Source organism: Eriocheir sinensis, chromosome 61, assembly GCF_024679095.1.
Source record: "Eriocheir sinensis breed Jianghai 21 chromosome 61, ASM2467909v1, whole genome shotgun sequence".
In the NCBI taxonomy this organism is placed as follows: domain Eukaryota; kingdom Metazoa; phylum Arthropoda; class Malacostraca; order Decapoda; family Varunidae; genus Eriocheir; species Eriocheir sinensis.
In genome coordinates this window covers 2,328,891-2,334,537 of record NC_066569.1, presented here as the reverse complement: position 1 = coordinate 2,334,537, position 5,647 = coordinate 2,328,891, and positions in this window count along the sequence as shown.

The window sequence follows — 5,647 nt, the reverse complement described above, 5'->3', positions numbered from 1 at the left end:
CCCTGTTTTCACCGCGCTTTTCAAGCGCTAGCACACGCTCTCGTGGCGAAAACAAGGTCAATAATGGCGTCAAAATCTTAGGTTGCCGGGACTCAATCTATCACTTCCACCTTCTGTGCTGTGGTCATCATCGGGTTCTTCCTGGGTTTAGGCTTCGATGACGCTGGGTGCGGCATCATGGTGGTGCAAAGGTGAGGCAGAAAACATCGAATAATCGCAGTCACCACGAGACCAGGAGAGTCGATCGGGCAATGGCGGGAAACGACATGCTGTGTACGTTGGTAGTGTTCTTCATTGGCGGCAGAGGGCGCACGGGTGGTAGGCAGCTGTAGCTCGCCAGCCATAACTTTGCTTATTTCTTCATAATATTTTCCCACAAGCTAGCCGAGGCATGTACGAGGACATGAATTTTTTCAATTCTATCGATTTAGAAAAAAATCCATGGCAGATGCTCTCCTTAATATTTTCATAACCTGATTGTAATAGAAACATTCATCAGTAAATAATTTGCAGTAGTATGACTCACTTAACCTCTTCAGTTCAGTGACGCATAAATACGTCATGCCTCCCACAGCACGTAACCCAAAGACGTATAGATGTGTCATATTGTTATTATGAGCCCCGATAAGCCGATCGGGGCCTGACTGCTGACAAAATAGGCAATAATCCCCGGACCGGCGGCTTACCGCTGGTCTGCCTGCGGTAGACCGGCGGCTTGCCGGTGGTTTACTGGTGGTAGACCGGCGACCATATACGATTTTCGATTTCTCCGACCGGCGACTGCAGCAGGTCAATCGGCGGTCAACCGCCGGCCTACCGGCGGCAGACCTGCGGCACATTAACGAGCAAACACTTTCGTTGCCACACCCAGTTGGAAGGGTATATAAACGCCCGTCCAGGTGTTTTGATCATTTGTGAGTTTGACATCGCAATGGCTTTCCTCAGCTCTCGTGAACGCGAAATTGAACTCCTGAAATTATAATTATTATAATTATAATAAACAGCTTCATACCTAAATTCATTCGTGTGCATAAATCTCTCTCTCTCTCTCTCTCTCTCTCTCTCTCTCTCTCTCTCTCTCTCTCTCTCTCTCTCTCTCTCTCTCTCTCTCTCTCTCTCTCTCTCTTATATATATAGATATATATATATATATATATATATATATATATATATATATATATATATATATATATATATATATATATATATTTCTCTCACACATTCATATTCCGCCTGTCTCTAATCTCTCTAACTCTGAATCACTCTCTCCTACCTGTTACTCCTCATCTTCCTCCTTCCTCCCTTGCTAATCCCCAGGTCAGACACAGGTGTTCACTCGCAGTCTACCGCTGGTTGACTGGCACAATTTTTCGACACCGCCAGTCGACCGGGCGCATCACCGATATCTTTGAAAATTTTAAAGTTGACCGGCGGTGGTCGGCTGCGTCTACGGTCCTCAGGGTCGACCAGCGGTAGACCGTCGGTCTGCCACCGACAATCCCTGATCTTACAGCCGGTTGACCGGCGACCGGCTTATCGGGAGTCATCGGGGACGGTCGCAACCGGGACCGGGAATGTGTGAGAGCCCCTTTACATGGGCCTGTTTGTGGACGATGCGAAATTGATGAGATCTATAAGAAACAGTAAAGACTGTGAAATTCTGCAAGAGGACCTAAATAAGATTTAGGACTGGAGTTTGAAATGGGAGATGGAGTTCAGTGTGAATAAATGTCATCTAATGGAAGTGGGAAAGAGTGGAGGGAGACCAAAATGGACATATAGAATGGGAAATGGAGAAATATTAAAAGTTCAAGAAGAGAGATCTGGAAGTGACAATACAAGATAATGAACAGTCTGAGAGTCATGTTAATAGGATATTCGGTGATACGTATAGTCAATGTTCTTTAAACCGTACATATTTCGGAGCATTTTAAGAACTTTGTTTTTTCAAAATTGGTGTCTTAAAGTTTGGGGTGCGCGTTATACGCCGCAAAATACAGTATTTATTTTTCAACAGAAACCTACCTCTTGTTTGATTTACATTGTTTTTGAGTTACGCGACCTCTTCAAGGATGCAATACTCAAGAAATCGAGAGTTACCTGTATCATTTTTATTAGTATTCTTATTATTATTATTATTATTATTATTATTATTATTATTATTATTATTATTATTATTACTATTATTACTATTATCATTATTCAGTGGGGGGCAAGTGCAGTACTTAGTGTGGTAGTACTGCATCACAAAAAAAGTACCGCACTACTGCAAACTTTCTAAAAATACCGCACTAAAAATGCCTGCGGTACTTTTTGTGGTACTTAGAAAACTATCGAAGACATTTGCAGCGTGGCATGTTCACAGATTTATTTTTATTTATTTTTTTACAGTGAATCAGACTCAATCAGTCAATTGGTATCAGTCATCAGAATCAGTGATTCAATCATTCTGATTTTTCAGTTATTGTTCAAAATTAAATACTAAATGAATAACTGAATAAATCTGTTCGTCACTCAACCCAAGGCGGCGCGCCATGACTGCCTCCGACGATGACTATACATGGCAGTGTACAACAGTACAAGCAAGCACTAACATGCTCGACGCTCACTCTCATGTCCCATACAAATTTTTCTTTGATGCATAACATAGACCATAGTATATACTATATCTGTTTTTTAACTTCATTGTAACTTCTCTATTCTCTCTCTCTCTCTCTCTCTCTCTCTCTCTCTCTCTCTCTCTCTCTCTCTCTCTCTCTCTCTCTCTCTCTCTCTCTCTCATACAATCATTTTTTTATTGTGTTTGTATAGTAACATCAGGATAAATAAAGGGGATGTTTGGGAAGTGTGTGAGCCTGCTTTGATTTGTGTATTGACATTAATGATTTCTTTTAATTGATTGATGTATGTTTGTGTGTGTGTGGACTTGTCTATCCATCTATCTATCCACCTCATAGGATAAATTTTGTGATGTTGTTCATATATAAATTTCAGGATAATTAAATGGGAGATGTATGTAGTAGGTGCAAGCTTTTTTCTGATTCTTGTATTAACATGAATGACTTTATTTTAGCTGATGATATAGAGAAATGAATGAGAGAGGGGCGTCTCACCAATTCCCTAGCCAGGCTGAGGTTTACTCGGCTGGAGCAGTGAGCTCCCCAAGGACTTGATACACATGTTGGAGTATAACCTGTTCTCATCCATCCACAGGAGTCGTTCAGGGGATGTCAAAGAGGAGGAGGTTTGGATCAAGGATGAGCCCTTTGAGGAGGTGGACCCAAACGCTGTCAACACCACCACCTTTACTCCCAAGCCTGAAAGCACTCGGTGAGTAAATGAGTTACCTTTGTCCTGCATGACATATTTTGACGGTCAAGAAAGTCCAAGAACTCTTGCAGAATCTTGTTTTCTGGTAGCACCCAAAGTCCAAGAGGTGCAAATGCTTTCTGCATCATGCAAACATTGGGATGAGGCCAGCCACATGCTGCCTTGTAGACACTACACACATGAGGGAGTGTGCTCCCATTCAATGTAGTGTGGACCTGGACAGCTGGAGCTTGTTGTGGAGCTCATCACACTTGTGACATGCCAGTATGCCGCCCAGCCTTTAACCCGTCCAGTGTCGTCTTTTGTCACAGACGGGTCATGCCAGGTTGCACTTTTTTTGTATTTTTTTATTTGCCCCTTAACCCTTCCGCTCCAGGCATTATTCCAGAAGGTGACACCCGTGTCTGGGGGTTTTGGGAAAATTTAGGGTCATGTTTACATTCTAATTGCAACGTAAATAAACATAATGGAAATTAACCCCCATGAGGGGGTTTAAATAAGAGGAGTTCAAGGATGGGAGGTTTAAATAGGAAGGGTTAAATAAGGGGTTTAAATAAGAAGAGTTCAAGTAAGGGAGGTTTAAATAGGAAGGGGTTTAAATAAGAAGAGTTCAAGTAAGGGAGGTTTGAATAGGAAGGGTTAAATAAGGGGTTTAAATAAGAAGAGTTCAAGTAAGGGAGGTTAAATAAGGGGTTTAAATAAAGGGACTCAAATAAGGGAGTTTGATGATGGGTTTATACGGTGGTTTTATGTTATAGTTCCTCTTTTTTTTTTATATATAGAAGGTTTATATAATGTATATAATATATATAATATACAGTAGAGCCCCACTTAGTGCGAGATCAATTAGCGCAAACCTCAGTTAGCGCAAGCCACCATCTACCAAGAAAAAAATTAATTAGCGTGAAAGCCTCAGTTAGCGCGAGCAGCCACCACGACTGAATTTTGAAAATTGCGCCAAGCCGCCATGATGCGCGGTACAAGCCGCAAGAGCCCTTACTTTAGCAGACGCCGCCATGTTGATACAGGGCAAGTGCTTTGTTTATGTTGTGGATGTGGATACAGGCAACTGACCTTGGCCGTGTGTGACGCACACCCAGAAAATTTGGATTTGTCAGTTGTCCAAGCTGCCGCCAACGCGTTGGGAAGAAAAGGGCTCAGCGTGACACCAGGTTACGGTAAACTGACAACTCGCTCCCGGATGGGCGCACAGGCGTTACCAGTAGCCACAACGGTTAGAAGAAAATAGCTCAACAAAATTGTTGAGCTATTTTTTACTTACATAAAGTAAGTAATAAATGGTCCAAAACAAAAATATTTCTCATCAAGGCACGTCTACATTATTGTCGAACAGAAATAGTTCAATCTTGACTCAATAGATGGCAGTGGTGTGGTAGTCAGCTGATAGGACATCAACACCACCGGCAGCTAGCCGGCACGCTTCACCTGGCTCTACGTTTTTGCTTATATTGGATGCTACGTAGAAAGGTATGATGCATTTGTGTGACATTATTGCAAAGTCTAAACAATAGTGATCATGTTGATATGATGATAAGTCCCGAAGAATATGATAATGATGAAGTACTGGATCTATGAAATGTTGTCTACAATTTTGTTGAGGAGCCTGTTTATGGTAAAAATATGCCATTAGCTGGCTCATCGACAAAATTGTTGAGTTGCCCATAAAATCCAGATTTTTTTACACATTTTCTTCTCATTTTAGGAAAATGGATGCGCGGAGCTTTTACGGGAAACGACGGGATTTAGTAGCTGTCATCCCTGAGGATGGAGATGATTCAGACGACGGGCTTGCTGATGATGGCGATGATGATGTCAATGACCCAGATTTCACTGCTAACATAAATGAGGATGATTCAGATGATGCAGTCAGTGATCTTTCAAATGATGATGAGCAAATGCCCAGTGGTTCAACAGTGCAACCCTGCTTCAAAAAATGTAAAGTGAACACACCTCAACCTAAACTGGTTCCTATTGAGAAAAATGGAGCACCAACTTCTCATGTCAGTGATCCCATAAGAGGAAGGCTTTGGAGAAAGAGAGATATTGATAACTCTTACCCACTAGAGGAGAACTTTACAGCCCCAGACGAGTTATCAACACCATTTCAGTATTTTTCTAGATATTTTACTCCTGAACTGGTAGATCTTCTTGTACAACAGACTAATTTGTATTCAGTTCAGGAACAGTTCAGGAACAGTTCAGGAGAAATGCAAAAGTTTTTGGCTGTGTTACTCTACATGGGGATATGCTCTTTGCCAGCAATGGATGATTACTGGAGTGTCCATTTTAGATATCC